This window comes from Nicotiana sylvestris, chromosome 9, assembly GCF_000393655.2.
Source record: "Nicotiana sylvestris chromosome 9, ASM39365v2, whole genome shotgun sequence".
Lineage (NCBI taxonomy): Eukaryota > Viridiplantae > Streptophyta > Magnoliopsida > Solanales > Solanaceae > Nicotiana > Nicotiana sylvestris.
In genome coordinates this window covers 109,237,156-109,254,419 of record NC_091065.1, presented here as the reverse complement: position 1 = coordinate 109,254,419, position 17,264 = coordinate 109,237,156, and the positions used below count along the sequence as shown (strand labels likewise).

Sequence of the window (17,264 nt, the reverse complement as noted above, 5' to 3'; positions counted from 1 at the left end):
ATTTGTCCGGTGAATATAGAGTATAGCCCCTTCAATCAATAAATGCAACAATAATATACAATCAGACCTCTCTAAAACAACATCATCATATAACAGTCATTCATTATAAGTTCTTCTCCAATAAACTTAATTTGATTGAAAATGAATTGGTGAGAATATTACATGTAAAACTGCGATTCCACAATTTTACTGTAAAACAGCATATCGCAATTGAAGATAAGGGAATACAAAGGAAATACCTGACCGTCAACATCAAAAATAATATTTACGGGTCCTACATAAATACAGGCTATACAAACTACAAATGTAAAACAAAATTTTTGCAAGCCTTAAACACTAATTTCTAAACCTCACATCCTAACTTGATATTTTTTAATATTACATCATAATTTTAGATGTAAATCTTTATGAACTATAGAAGGCCAAATTCCAGAAACTATTTTTGGCAATATATGTAAGTTAAATTGATTGGATAATCATACAAGTATTATGAATTTTTTTTAGGTCAAAAGTGGCCTTCATGCGCTTATATAATTATACATCACAAGTACGCTAATTTACTTTAGTTAAATGATAAACTAAAGCAAAAATATGTATTAATAAACTACATGTTGATAATAGTAATAATAATAGTGTACATTGAAACATGTTTCACATATTCAGTGAATTGATACAAAAAACTTATGCCATAAATTTGTTAAAAATACAATCAAGGTGTTAAGGCCAAAGGATCTGAGCAGTTATGCTACCAGCTGCTATAGTTAGTTATCCTAAAGATATTGATCGCAAATACTCATTCAATATTAAGTTATTAACGAACATAAAGTATCCCCACACTCTCTTTCATTTTTTCCTTTTTGCAAATAGGTGCTTACTTAATGTAAATATATAATTTTGAAAAATTTCCAATCCTGTAATACTCCTTTAGTTTCATTTTTATAACGATTTGATTAGACATGAAGTTTAAATTTTCAACTTAACTTGTATATTTATGGAGTATTATAGAATATGGAAGAGACTATTATAAATTATGGTTGAAAAGCTTTTTTAATAGAATACATAACATAATCGTTTAAAATTCAGTATATATTAAGATATGATACTCTTAAAGTTGCGAAAGTAATATAAGATAAAATAATATAAATTATTTTAATTAAAAATCTTTAAAAATAATATCATATAAACTGAAACGAATAGAGTAGTTTAATTGAAGGGTATGTGACTGTATGTAAGTCGAACCCATTGTTTGGGAGGTCGATTTGTCCGGTGAATATAGAGTATAACCCCTTCAATCAATAAATGCAACAATAATATACAACCAGACCTCTCTAAAATAACATCATCATATAACAGTCATTCATTATAAGTTCTTCTCCAATAAAATTAATTTGATTGAAAATGGATTGGTGAGAATATTACATGTAAAACTGCGATGTGTCAAAGGAATTTGCATACAAGTTAAGGGGGCAAAGTATGTATTAGGTCAAAATTATTTTACCTTCTAATCTATGTTTAAGTTAAATAAAATGAGACAAAAATACAAACTAAATATTAGCAACATTTATGAGTTTGTGATAAGGTTTGATTATATTATTGAGAGCTTTCATTCTTAATGTTGTGTATAGAGAATGGCCATTAATTAATGGGAATTCCATATATGCAACATATGAAAATATGAATAAATATTATTTGAAGTTTCGGTCAATTATCCGCTCGGATCTGAAGTAGTTCAATCTCTTTAATGCAACTTCAGAAATCAAATCTGAAGTTCTTCTATCTTTCAAATGCAACTTCAGAAATTCGATTCTAAAGTAGTTCAATCTATTGAATGCAACTTCATATTTCGAATCTTAAAGTGAAACATAAACTTGTTTTTCGATTTTCAACAATCCAATACATGATTCAATGACTAAATCTACCTTAATTGAGCTCAAATTTGAAACACAACTTTTAAAAATAACAAATCTCAATCATCAAATTGTCGAAGCAACAATAAATTTAACAAACCCGTTTTGCAACTAAAAAAAAGAAGAAGCTAAGTATAAAGAAGAAGAAAACAACATTAAAGAAGAAGAGAAAAATGTATGTATATGAAGTTATCTAAAACTTGGGTACCAGTTAAACTTTTTCTAAAAAGTGGATATAAATTTAACGGGGGACGCAAAATTGAGCGCCACATAAAAAATTTGCCTTTGACTATGGTTGTTGGGCCCGGGCACCCGGGCTAATCGTAACTAGTGTGGGATCTATTGCGTAGTTTTTCAGCTGAATCCAATAGTGTGTAATGTTGTTGATAAGTGACACTCACTTTAAGTTTTCATTCTTTTGATTGAGCTATAGTGGCATATGCAGTTAACTAGAGCGAAAATGTAAAAGCTAAAACATGTGCGCTGTGAATTCAAGCATCTAACTGCATTTAATATTGAAGAATTATAACTTCTATCGTATTTTCACGAACTTGGTTGTTTATTTTATCTTAAGGCAATAGCATCTTTAGACATCTCAGAAATTATGATGTATGTTTTCAATCGAAGTTAATGGTGGCATCGTAATAGTTAACTGCCATGGCAAATGTCTTGCAAAACTTGGCCACTTCCCGGAAAAGGAAAAGGTTGAATTTGGTCAGTACTGCAAAAAAAAAAAAAAAAAAAAAGAACAACCAAAAGCGCTAGTTCGACACTGAGATGCGAGAAGGTTGAAGACGTAGCTTCTTTTAAATAACAAGCGGAAGATCAAAATTCCACATTACTCTCTTTATGGTTCAGAACACAAAAGAGATTGTTGATTTTATCAGTCAAAGTGGTTAAAGGACATCAAAAAGTAAGAAAATAGAGACAGTGAACCCGCTCATTTCAAAACATTCTCGGTTCCCTCACGATGGAATGGATGTCAAGTAGTATACAATGCAGCTAAAATCCAGAGAGACAAAGATAGGTAGTAGATGAGATAGCTTGAGAGAAGAATCCACCTCAATGGCCCTATTCCAAAACACACACACACAAAAAAGAAGCAAACCCCAGTTGAGGTTAATCAAAAATCAAGTATATATGCATAAGTTCTTGAATGAAGAGTGGAGACTAACCTGCACAAGCTACAAAAGAAAGCAGGAACAAGAAGGCGACGGGGAGGAAAGCAATTGTTATGGATTCTCTCAGTCTCATCCCAGTTTTCATTGCCCAAAGAATGTGAGATAAAACTTGGTTGTTGTATGAATAGATAAATGCTGGATTATTGCAATTATGTACCACTTGTAGTAGGTGGAATGAGTAAGTCGCAGCGAGTTTGGTAGATATATACCTGATGGTGAACAAGGTTTTCATTGTATTTATGTACACATGTAAAGAGAGAGGGAGAAGAAAAAAACTTGGTAAGATATATGTAATGTGCATCAATAACTACTACTCAGTTCCAAATTAGTGGAGTTCGCCTATATGAATTCTCCAATATTTAGAAAATTTATTTTATAATTATTCTTACAGTTCATCTACCGTAACTTTTCTTCTTTATCCGAGTATTGGTTTCTCGATGCGAGTGAACGCCTTTATGTCTTTATTTTAAGTAGGTTCCACAATTCCCATTACTTAGGTAAGTCAGAGGCAGCAGAAAATCTGATATACCCAGCGGAATCAGTGCTAAGGATGGGTGGTTTTTTGCCTGCTGGCTGCTGAGGGTGATAGAGAATCCAAGACTGTATGACCATATAAAATTTATATAACAAAGTCATTTAGTGGTAGAAAGGGGTGGGCTACACTTCGTTTTTTGCAGCGTGGCAGGGGCAAGTATAATGGCATGGCCACATCAATTGTCAAAATCCTCGGTCTTGGCCTCGTGGGGACTGCCATTCCATTTGCACTACACAACAAAAAATAAAATACTACACTACTAATGTTATCACTGTTACTGTTGCTCCTTGTTACTGAATAATTAATGAGACGTAAATATATTACTTTTTCCAAAGATAGGTGACTCAATTATAGGAGCTGATATTTTTCTTTATTTTGTTTCCTTTGATATAGTCTTGTGTAAGTGTATAAATCTCTTGTATTCCTAAATAGAAATACAACAAGTTATGTATGAGATAAAATTGGTTTATAATGGATGGTTGAATGGTAACGTGACACGAGGAATCGAAGATAGGCAAAGGACAAGTCAGGAAACAACTAATACCCGATATAACGAATGCAGTCGATATCGGGTAAATCCCAAAGGGAGCGTAATCGACGGGAGAAGGCCAAGGGTTTGCCATCGGATATCATTCAATGAGGAAATATTCACTAACATTAAATGAGCGACCGCTACAGAGAATATTTGTATTCATGGCCTGCCGTTACACGTTCATCAATGACTCTTTTATTATCATTTAAGATGAGCTTGATCCTACGATCTTGTTTCCCTAGGTAAAGCTATAAATAGCAGGCTCAACAACCATTGTAAACACATAAAACATTCTATACAAAAAGGCTATATTTTACTATTTTGCTCTGAAATTGACATCTTTCTCTCACTTTGTCGTTATTCCCATTTGTGCTCTCAGAAATGCTGATTTTCAGAGCCAGGCTTGCTATCTTTTTCAATTTCAATCGTTAAATCTCAATTTTAATCTTATCTCTTTATTATTTTTTGATTAAATCAATTCGCTTGTCTATAAATTACGTAACAAATTTAACTGTACCGTTTTGCGGGTAAACAGTTTGGTACCCACCGTGGCGCATAGATAGCTGCATAATTATTTTGATTTATGCGTTTATTACTAACTTGTTTTGATTCTTTCCTTAGTAAAAAACTAGATATGGCAGCTAATGATGTCAACATCATGCACAATATTGAGGAAAACAAAGAATTGTCCCAACATGATGACTCAATTAGTGAGACTCGCAACGAAGGGAATGAGACGACCCGGGCCGAAATGGCCAGTATCCTCGGCATGTGCAGGAAATGACTCCCGATGATGCAGAGGAGAAACATGTCGTAGAGACGGTTACAATCTTGAGAGAACAGCAAAAAACAATCATGAAACACCTCTCAAGACAGGATTGGATAACGACAGAGTTAAAACAAGCATTGTTAGGTGCCTCCAATAATGTGAATGGAAGGGGCCCGATTCCTCCCACTGTTCCTACCAACCAAACGGCTCAGAGGGTCGATAACAACACCCCAAGGGGTGAAGTCGATTTCAACAAAGCCGATGGAACCGATAGCAGATATGGGAATAACAACGGGAATAATCCCTTCAAAACTAAGCTTATGAGGTTTATGAACGAGCGAATGGATCAAAATGCAAAAGAGTTTCACGCTTGGATGGATCATATTCCGGGCGCACCACCAGTACCAAGAGGTCCAGATTCAAAACAATACACGCAATTATCGTTTAAGTCGAGCGCAACACCAGAATTAATTCCAAAGAGGTTCAAGATGCCGGACATACCAAAATACGATGGGACTTTGAATCCGCAGAAGCACATCAAAACCTACACCATGGCTGTGAAAAGGAACGATTTGGCTTAACACGAGATTGAGTCGGTCTTGTTGAAGAAGTTTGGTAAAACCCTCACAAAGGGGCCCTGACATGGTATTCTCTCTTACCTGAGTATTCAATTGATTCTTTTGAGATGCTTGCAGACTCGTTCATTAAGGCCCATGTTGGAGCAAGGAAGGTTCAAGCTAGAAAGGCATTCATATTTAGGATTGTGCAGGGCGAGTCCAAATTGCTACGAGAATTCGTGATCCGGTTCTAGAAAGAGAGGATGCTGTTATCGGCGGTACCAAATGAGTGGGTGTCGATACCAATTTTCCCTCATATTTTATAATCTTTTTTATATACTTTTAAAAGATCATTTTGCATTACTACACAATTTACAAAGGTCATATAAGTATTTTCTATAATTTTCTTAGCTTTAAAATTAATTTTCTTACATTTAATTTGTTCGAATATTTATCAGTTATCCCTTAAAATTATTTTTAGAGTGATTTAATCATCCATATTTATCATTTTATACCCATATTCATTTTATAATATTGTACTCATTTTTACATAATTATATTTTCATTTTTTCTATTTTATCTACACTAGTTACAATAATAGCCTATATTCTATAAATAATTGCATTTATTTTTTTATTTATGTTAAAATAGCATTTTATATTTTTTATAATTTTGAGTTATTATTTTCAAGCATTTTCACAACATAAATAATATTTTTACTATTTATTAGACGTTATAATAATTTAGTTTTAAATTAATTTTGGGTGTTTCAGGAGCTGGCCCAAAATAGATCAATTTTCTGACCATTTCAACGGCCCAAATCCCCAACACATTTGGCTCAGTCTCTTTAGCCCAAACCAAATGACCCCATTGACTTAAACATGTCACGATCCAGTCGCGACCCACTAAACAACCCGCCCCACTCATCTCTTCATCCTAGCCATTGATCTCTTAAGATCAATGACCCTCGCTCACCCAAACTTACCCAAAACCCTATCATTTCCCCTAGACCGCCACCCCTAAATCCTCTCCTCTCCTTCTCTCTAAGAGTAACCCTAGCTGCCTCACTCAAATCCCAATCCTAATCCGATATCACATAGAAAATCTTCCATGCTTCCTTTCCTTTTTCGCACATACGAAGATTCTTACCATCTCAACGTTACAGTGTTTGGTACTTAGTTATTTATGGAAGTTAAATTAGTAGGTGTTCGTTTGACTACGATTCCGTATTATCTTCATGTTCTTGACTTGATACATTCACTACCAGGCTATATTGGGTCCAGTGAGATTTTTGACTATTTTTGTTCTCCATCTTGAACTAAGGTTTGCCCAATTGTTCTCCTAAATTGATTCTAAATCGATTTTGCATGCTTTTCCTTATTTGTATTTGATTGATTGTGTTTCCTTGTTTGTTCGTTCAATTTTGCTACTATAGAAAACCCCTTTTTTGTTTCCCTAACAGACTTTAATCACTGTCGTTCTCTCACTCTCATACTTTCTATACTATTTACGCTTTTGATGGTGGCCGGCTGAAAGCCAAGGCCACCAGAATCTCATCTATCGACCTCCCTAGTGCGAGCATTGCTCGACACTCATTGAAGCTCCTATGTACTCTGATGCACTAGGATTTAGGGTTCTCACTGTTCTTTATTAATTGCTGACATTGCCGGCATTCTACGTTTCTCACTCTTTTGCCCGTTTATCTTTGCAACTGGTTAGTGTTCTCTCCCTTTACAATTTAAATTACTTTCCTCTTATACGATTATGTCTATGTGAATTTTGTGTGCCTATATTGTTTGACTCAGTTTCCCTGCTACTTGTGAATTCCTAATGTTGTATGATTATCACATGTTCTACTGATTGTTAATCTTGATGACGTTTCTTCTGCAATTCTGTGTGCTCTTATATTACCTAAGTCCAAAGCTTCTAAATGAGTAGCCTATTCCTTTAGGCGCAGTCGATTGGAATAAAGTTCTGGCCTTCTTAAGTATTACCCGACTTTCATATTAACCTTGAATTTTGTATAGTTTCATCTTCCATGAGTCCCTGAATCACCTTAGATTTCTTAAGCCTTCTTGAGATGATTGATGTCTGCCTGGAATTTGAATCTGTTAAGTCCCTCATATTTGAACTAAGTGGGGGTTTGTAAGTTAATTTGGACTATGTCTACTAGTCTGCATGCTTTTAAGAAGTCCTGTTTGATTACCAATTAGTTGTGGCCATGCCTTCCTTATATTTCATATTTGGTGTAGTCATGTACAAACTGCTAACTTTCTTAGAATTAATCCATGATCGTGTGAAAGTTTGCATGCCGATATTGTCTAAACTTTTAGACAAATATGACTTATGTTTCTATACCATTTGTGAGCCCCAACAGTGTATTATGTTCCATGCTTATTGTAATTCTGTTGTCATGATAGAACCCTGCCTGCTAGTGTTAAATCTGCTTGAGCCTAATGCCTTTGAGCAATCCTGGATGCATAGTTGAACTTATCATATATGATCAACCTGTAAAATCTCTAATCTCTTTAGAATTAAGTGAATACTTGCTACTTAATGTGTCACACCCATAGAACTGTGTTTATATGATTGGTTTGTTTAGGACTTTCATGATAGGGATCTTTGTTTGGCCATAGGACTAGTTTCAAACATGTCTTACCTTAGATCTTCCTGTTAAAGCTTCCATGTATGAATTTCCATCGAATCAGTCCTGCACCATGTTTGTCTTAAACCCCTACTTGTCGAAATCTCTTTGAGAACTTTTGCTAAAATTGTTCTATTCATGTGCTTCTTTTACCTCTGGGATATCATGTTCAACAAGTCCGGTTTCTTCATTAGCTATAACCCCCTAAGTATCCCCCTATGTATGTGTCTATATCTGAAGTTAATTGAGTAATTAGTTTGCGTTGGGATGTTACTTGGGTTGTTAGTTACTGGGTAAGCAAGACAATTGTCTTCATGTTTGGGCCTGGTTTGTTGGGCCGTATGTGTTGTTGCACCTAAATAGTGGAGTCATGTGAATTTTAGTTGTCCTTATGAGCTCGGGATTTGGGCCTGCTGGTTGTCCGTAGAGCAAGGCTATTAAAGGCCCAGAACATCACTGGGTTGCTTTTTGTTGGGATTGTAGCTGTTCTATTGGGCTTGTGACTGTTTTATTCTGTTTGTATTAATTTATTGTGGCCTGTAATAACTTGTAATAATGAATGATGGGGAAAATTAGTAAAAGGGAGGCTGGGGTACTTTAATTCTCACATGAATGAGTAGAAAACATGTCTATAGGATCTAAATGCTTTGTTTGCTATCTTGTTTGACATGCCCTATTTCTATACACTGATAGAAAGCATGCCTGTAGGAACCTAAGTGCTTTACTTGCTCATTATGTCTTATTTCCATACACTGTTAGAAAGCATGCTCATAAGAATCTAATTGCTTCACTTGTTCACATGCTCTACTCCCATACGCTATTAGATGGCATGTCCATAGGATTTAGATGTCATTGGTTATTTGCTCAACTTGCTCTATTGGTATGTGATTGTTAGACATCATGCCTATAGGGCCGCATTAAGTAATTAAGATTTGCTTCCATCGACACTCATCTAGATACCATGTCTATAGGGCTTTAATTGATTAATTAAATTGCCGTTGTTGCTGTTCTTATCACTGCCCGCCTAGAAACATGCCTATAGGAATAAGCAAAAAGAATTCGTGTTCAACTGTTTAGAACACATACCTATAGGATATCGCTGCTCGCTTAGAAAACATCCTATAGGATCAAAAACGAATAATTCTGAGTTTTCAATGGTTTCACTACCCAAGCACGAATCACCTAGAGATCATCCCTATAGGCTTTTAATAACGATTATTATCTGCAACTTCGATAATCTGACTAGATGTACTGTTTATGAGATTTTATTAATTCATGCAGTCACGTAGAAGCAATGCATATAGGTTTTGAACAACTTTAATGCGTCTCAATCCCAAAACTGCCTATGACCCTTTACTGCATAATCTGAAATCTTGTTAATATAAAATCTATGACTATTTCGTGTGCTTTTGTGCTTATGTATGGAGGCTAACTTGAGCCTTTAATTGCTATTATGTGCAGTCTTACATGTTTGCATATGCACCTAGTTTTGTCATTTTGATCACCCTAAGTAAAGTCTAGAACCACCCAAATAGTAGGTCCAAAGCCTCATGGACCACATGCATGAGACGGGTAATGTACACATAGGATGCAATTTGGAATTGAACTAGACGCTTTAGGTAAATAATTTTAACATAGTAATTGGGTAGCAGGAGATGATAGTCTATGCCCGCTGAATAATATGATCAATCCCTACCTCAAGGGAGTTGCAAATATTATTTATGGTTCACGGGATAATACCTTAGGCTAAAAAACTTAGGACCCCCTCATACATTTACTACTTGCACCTTTGTTTATTTGGACTTAGAACAAATTGGGTTGTATCTTGTAATCTCCAAGGACTTGTACCAATCATTTATTAATGTATAGTCTATTGCGTTCATATGTGCAATCTTATTTATACTTGTTTTATATCGTAGTTAGATATTTAGATTCCTTATCTTCCTTTAACTTACGTGATCACATAGGAAAATTATAATCCAATAACCCCATATAGCATAAATTTTGGCCTGGACCCACAGTTGCGGACCTCAAAGAGTGCCTAACACCTTCTCTTCGAGGTAATTTGAGCCCTTACCCCATCTTTGGTGACACAGACTAATTTAAACAGAGTTATTTGCAAATAGGTGCCCTAACACACCTTAAAATCATTAGGTGATGACTCTTCTCTTTTAATACCCATTTAAAAGAGTTGTCACACATCGAAACCTGCTTTCGCGAGAAATCGAGGCACGATAGCATGGCGACTCTGCTGGGGATATACGTAGGCTCTTACCATAATGAAGTTTCACTTATGTGGATTAACGAATTATTTGACTTCCTATACATTCCCTTCCCATTTCCTTTATTTGATTTAAATTGCTATATCATGTACATCCCCTCCATATTTCTCTTATTTGCTTAAAATTACAGTATCATGTGCTTGTCTCCTCTATTGCTTCATTTAATTATGTTCTCAAACTTTTTTTTCATGAGTTATGCTAACTTATCTCCTTTGTCTTTCCTTTTTCTTTTCCTTCTCCTATTCATCTTTATCACACTATTTATTATTTTTATGTACTTTCATCATGCAAAATATTTGGCAACATGTTATTATTTTTTGTATAAAGCACACTTTTTACATTATACTCCACTCGTGCTTATTATCAACATAATGGTGCTTAATGAGTATTTGCGTTTTCCTAAAATACCCCTTTAAATCGGAAAGGCTTATTAGCAGTAGACTAGTCGATCAATGGTGCAGTCGATAGTCCCGTGCCTTTCCTTCTCAAGTCGTCCACTTGAGAGTATCAGTCTACACCTTTCTAGAAACCCCACTCATGCTAAACCTAGTGTGGATTGAAACATCACTGACGCATTAATCCATTCAGATAAACCTTGTCCAATGTCCAAAGGGATTTTTACAATCCCAAAGGCACCATCATATTATGTGCATTACTCGGAGAAAACGTGCCAACATGTTGACCATTACTGCATGAATAGTCGAATATGGAGGTAGAAAGGACTAACTCTTATTTGTTTGCAGAAAACGAAGCATGAAATCCCAGGTTTGGTATGGCCTAGAATATCCCACCCCTACTAATTGACTGGCGGAATGACCTTTCACCATGTGATAGAAATCACGTGAGGAGAGTACTGGGTAACTTGCCGTCTTTGCTGAATATTTGATCCAATAGGGAATTAATTAAGGCAGCCACCATGTTTTGGGATGAAAAGATAGTTGTCTTTCGATTTGGCAGTATAGAAATGATTCCTCTTCTAGAAGAGATAAAAGGCTTAACCAAGTTTCCATGTGATAGCCCGGGTCTATTGGTGCCAGAAAATTGTACCCCACATGGTTTTATGAAAATGTTAGGGTTTAAGAAGAACAACGAGTTGGTTTGCCTGAAGAATCCTACACCCCCTTCGAGTTTCTCTATGTGCGATATAGGCACAACAAATCATATCGCTTGTATCACGAGGAACTAGATATTACCTCTTTGGAATGGGCACACCGCCGAGTTTATGTCTTCATAGTTTGCTTCTTGGGTTTGTTGATCTTTATGATGCAAGGAGGGAGAATTCACACTCACTTAGCCTTGGTCAGCAGGACTGTGATGGTGGGTATCGAGGGGCAAAAATACACCATCATCCCTATGATACTATCTGAGATGTACCGACCCTTGGATCGGTTCAAGCATGGGTTTGGGCACTTCGAGGGTTGCAATCTCCTACTACAGGTTTGGCTGCTAAAACACTTTTAGAGGGGAAATTACCTCCAGGAGCTCTTGCGCAGACCATTGAACGACTACATACATCATCCAAAGAAGATGGAATTCGCCCCAGATAGGTTTGTAAAACCTAGGAATGTTGTAGGCTGGGTGCGTTTCTTCAGTAATCTGACAGACGAGCAAGTGCATTGGATGTTCGAGTGTTTTCCTAGTAGTAAGTTCATCATCAAGTCCAAATAAACTACTCACTTGCTATTGATTAGGTTGCGAGGAATCTACCCTTATGCTCCAATAAGGGCAATGAGGTAAGATGCGAGGAAGCAAGTCATACCTCGGGTTTCCAACATGGTTCAGTATAAAACGAACTTCAAAGGAGATGATATCCCATTCAAATTTGAGGCCCAACACATGTGGAACCAAAATATTATCGTGGACGGAGAGACTATTGAACCAGAAAATTATCGCGCCGGTTATATGTATTACTACCTCTCATGATTATAAGACGACATAACCGGGGACCGGGGGTCAATCTGAAAGATAGAATCATAGATGAGGTGGCCGAGGCTCAGGTAAAGCACAAAAGGCTATGCAAAAGAGTGTTCGAATCTGAAGCTAAGAATCTGGAGCAACATAAGGTGGATATAGAAGTGATCAAAGAATAGAAGGAGATTGTGAACAAGTTGACAGAGAGGTTAGATCACCTAGAGAAAGGACTGATGGAGCTAGAGAGGAAGATGAGAAACATGCTTTGGGATTGTCAAGGTATATGTTATGATGAAAGAGGGAAGCTAGCAACAGTTTACTTGCTACTCAACATGCGCGACCTGGGAAGTGTGATTGATGGAGTCAAGAGAGCCAAACATGGAGAAGGTCCTTCGAGGGCCAAATAGACTAGGAGATAATGTTCTTTACTGCTTTCTAGATTAGATTTCATTAGATTTCGATGTAATAAGGCTTAATGCCATTAGTGATTTTATAATTATTATTCTGATTTAGTGAAAGATTGATTTGGCTTATTTTCGCATTAATGGAATGAGGCAATGTTTGCATGAATTTCCTCCAAGTTTATGTGTCGCTTAGGCCTACCTTGGGCACAACGAAGTCCCCAAATTAGGACACAAACTATTGCATGACCTTACGTGTTACTTGCTTAAATATTGCAAACACTCTTTTATTTTGTCTTGTTGACTTGGTTACCTTTGTTTTTCCTTCTTTTGATTATTACCATTCCCAAAGGTAGGTTTGTACGTTCTAGCATCATCGGCATATCACACCAGATCTAGAGGTCCTCCACCTCCTCCTCCACTCAGCGACCTCAAAATCAAAAGCAAAGGCAAAGGGAAGATGGATGATTTAAGTGGTAATCGAAAGGTTAACGATATAGCAGAGAATGTTGAAACTTCAGATGAAAGGAGTACGCTAGGAAAAAATAAGTTGGTCCTACGGTTGGAAAAGAAAATCTTGGAGCTACAAGGTGAGCTTGAGCAGGTCCGAGATGTGATGACCCGTCCAGTTGTCTCATGAGTTACCGCTCCATTTCCCCCATTTCAGCTTCTTTACGCTTCGTTATCCGTGTTTTATGTGATTGAGTTTATTATTTCGAGTTCGAAGAGGATTTGGTAATAAATGAGACACTTAGTCTCTTTAAGAAGGCTTAAGTTGGAAAAGTCAACCGGATATTGACTTATGTATTAGAAGGCTTGGAAGTGAGTTCCGATGGTTCGGTTAGCTTCGGGAGGTGATTTGTAACTTAGGAGCGCGATCGGAATGAGTTTTGGAGTTGTAGAGAAGATTTAGGCTTGAATTGGCGAAATTGATATTTTGGCAAATTCCAGTTGATAGCGAGATTTTGATATAGGGGTCGGAATGGAATTCCGAGAGTTGCAGTAGCTTCATTGTGTCATTTGGGTTGTGTGCGCAAAATTTCAGGTCATTCAGACGAGATTTGATAGACCTTGTGATCGAAAGCATAATTTAAGAGTTCTTGGAGTTCTTAGGCCTGAATCCTATGTTAAATTGGTGATTTGATGTTGTTGTGAGCGTTCCGAAGTTTTGAGCAAGTTTGAACGATGTCATGAGATGTGTTGGTACAATTGGTTTGAAGTTCCGGGAGTTCCGGGATGTTTTAGTGCAAAAATCATAGCTGTAGCAGGTCTACAGGGGTTGCAGGCCCCAGAACTTACCCATGCGGACCGCACAAAATGGTGTGCGGCCGCGGTAGGTGTCATGCGGACCGCACCAAATGGTGTGCGGCCGAGGTGGGGAACGATCCGCTGGTCCTACTTCGGAAGCTCATATCTTTTAATCTACAAGGAAATTTGAGGTGATTCAAAAAATGAAAGTTGTAGCCCTTCGTGTCTAGCTCCCAGAAAGGTAAAGATATTGCAATTTGGACATCCGTAGCAAAAGTTATAGCCAAAATACTAAATTCTGTCATTGCAGAGGGAGGCCTGTGCGGCCACACGTTGCCTTTGAGTGGACCGCACTGGCTTGCGCGGACCGCATGAGTTTTGGTGCGGCCCGCAGTAGCTGATACCTGAGGGGTACCTATAAATACGAGGTTTTGGGTTTTATTTAATATTTTGACATAGAGAGCTCGGATTTTGGCGATTTTTCAAAAGTTTTTCAAGAAATTCATCGGGGTAAGTGATTTTAACTAAGATTTGTCTAGGATTCATGAATCTATCACTGAATTCATCATTTAATTCGTGATTTTAGATGGAATTTGGGAAGAAAATTGTGAAACCTTTCAAAAATGTAAAATGATGATTTGAAGGACCAAATGGTATCAGAATTGGATAATTTTGGTATGGTTGGACTCGTGAGGGTATGAGGATTCTGAAAATGTAAATTTTACCCAATTTTGAGATGTGGGCCCGGGGCTCGGGTTTTGCTAATTTCGAGATTTTTGATATTTTTCGAATGTTTTTGCTTGGGCTTTGTTCCCTTAGCATATTGTGACATATTCGTTATGATTTTGGGTAGATTCGACGCGCGTGGAGGCCAATTCAAGTGGAAAAGGCATCGCGAGCTAGAGAATTAGCCAGTTCGAGGTGAGTAATTTTTGTAAATGATGTCCCGAGGGTTTGAAACCCCGGATTGCACATCGTAGTGCTATATTGAGGCAAGATACACGCTGGATGATGAGCGTGGGGTCTTTCACTACTGGGGATTGTGACTTGGTCCATCCCGATTGATGACTTTACTGAATATTTGACTGAAATTCATTTGTTATCATCATGATTTGAGCTGATTGCTATATTTGGGCTTCGTGCCAACTATTTGAACCCTTCGGGAATTTTTATCACTGTTTCCTCACTACTTGACTTATTATTTGAACTCAGTCCTATTGATATCTATTGTTTTACAAACTTAGCCACTTTTACTCAGATTTGAAACTTAAATGATATTTCTACATCATGTTTTGGGCTGAGAACTACTATTTTACTAATGCCCAAGGGGCTTATGATGACTTCTGGACTGAGTGAGGCCGAGGGCCATATATGAGGATATGTTGAGTGATATGAGGCCGAGGGCCTGAGATACTATTTATGCCATGCGGTGGCTTGAGTAATGTGAGGATATGCTGAGTGATGATGCCACGAGGTGGCTTGATATAGCGCTTGAGCCGTAAGGGGCCCCTCCAGAGTCTGCACACCCACAGTGAGCGCGAGTACCCATGTTATTTGAAACAATGGTAACAATGACACTGTATCATGCAATTTGGTCAGGTAACAATGGCTGACCATTATGCTGAGTGATTGTGAGGTAGCCCGAGGGGCTGATACTATACTGAGAGTGAGCCCGAGGGGCTGATACTATGCTGAGCGATTGATACTGTGCCGGAGGGGCGGATTTCTACTTGTTAATTACCTGTTAAATTACATGTTTTACTTGTTTTAAAAAGGAATATCATTTGATTTCTTCACTGATTTACTGTTTTAAGTGATTTTACTACTTGATATGGAATTGCTTTGTGCCTTTACATGTTTTCATACTTTCAGCCATTATTTGTAATTATTACTCATTGAGTCGGAGTACTCACATTACTCCCTACACCGTGTGTGCAGATTCAGGTATAGCAGAGTCCGCACCTGAGCGCTGATTCCTTCCAGGCTAGGCAGTGATTTGGAGTTACGAGGTAGCTGTTGACGTCCGCAGCCCCTTGTCTCTCTTATCCTCTATCATTTATGTTTTCTTCAGACTGTGGTATCAGATTCCGTACTTTGTAGACCTATAGCAGATTCTGTAGTAGCTCATGACTTGTGACACCCCGATTTGGGTTGTGTTGGGATGGTTCTTGCTGTTATTATCGTTAAATTTTGTAATTTATGAATATTATATTATACGTTACTAGTGTTTATGATGATTATCTGTTTAAAAGAGGTGTTCTGTTTTGGTCTGGCTGGCCTTGTCTTCACGAGAGGCGCCATCACGACTGGGTTCGGGGACTGGGTCGTGACAATTTGGTATTAGAGCCTAGGTTACTTAGGTCTCACAAGTCATGAGCAAGTTTAGTAGAGTCTCACGGATCGGTACGGAGACGTTTGTATTTATCCTCGAGAGGCTGCAGAACCTTTCGAAAAAATTTCATATTCTTGAAACTCTTGTCGTGCGAACTTGTTGGTCCGATTATTGAACTTCTGATATTCCATTCTCTCACAGATGGTGAGGACGCGAGCTACCAGACGAGGTGGACGACCACCAGTTCCACCCAGTGAGGCCACCAGGGGTCGTGGACGCGGTCGTGGACGTGGCAGAGGCAGAGTAGTGAGGGCAGCACCTATTGATGCACCGGCTGCCCCGGCTCCGGATCAGGCTCCCACTATGGATGCTCCAGCAGCACCAGTTCAGGCACCAGTTGTGCCTATCGTGGTTCCGGGTCTTCAGGAGGCCTTGGCACAGATCTTATCAGTTTGCACTGGCCTGGCTCAGGCAGTTTCAACCACTACAGCAACAACTACTTCACAGGCCGGGGAGGCAGTCAGACACCCGCTGCTCGCACACCTGAGCAAGTAGTGCAGGGACTACAGACCCCGGGGGCACCTCCAGCTCAGCCGGTTGCACCAGCTCAGGAGTTTATTGTGCCAGTTATGCCGGATGATGAGCAGCGTCGTCTTGAGAGGTTTGGTAGACTCCAGCCTCCGTCATTCAGTGTTGCCGAGGGCGAGGATGCTCAGGGTTTTCTTGATAAGTGTCAGCGGATGCTCCGTACAACAGGGATTCTTGAGACTAGTGGTGTGACATTTACCACCTTTCAGTTTACTGGGGCTGCCTTCACATGGTGGGAGGCGTATGAGAGGCGTAGGCCGGTTGGAGCAGCGCCCCTTACTTGGCAGCAGTTCTCCACTCTCTTCTTGGAGAAGTATGTGCCGCAGTCCCGCAGAGAGGAGTTGCGTAGACAGTTTGAGTGGTTGCGACAGGGGGAT

The 17,264-nt window shown here is 38.2% G+C and overlaps 1 long non-coding RNA gene across 1 annotated transcript; it reads right to left on the bottom strand.

Annotated features, from left to right (window-relative positions):
- Nucleotides 1–2,708: 2,708 nt before the first annotated feature.
- On the bottom strand, nt 2,709–3,365 carry LOC104219357 (uncharacterized). The gene is made up of 2 exons (XR_709241.2): nt 3,083–3,365; nt 2,709–2,978 (listed from the first exon to the last, which is right to left on the bottom strand). It is a non-coding gene; the product is annotated as an uncharacterized lncRNA (long non-coding RNA).
- Nucleotides 3,366–17,264: the final 13,899 nt, after the last annotated feature.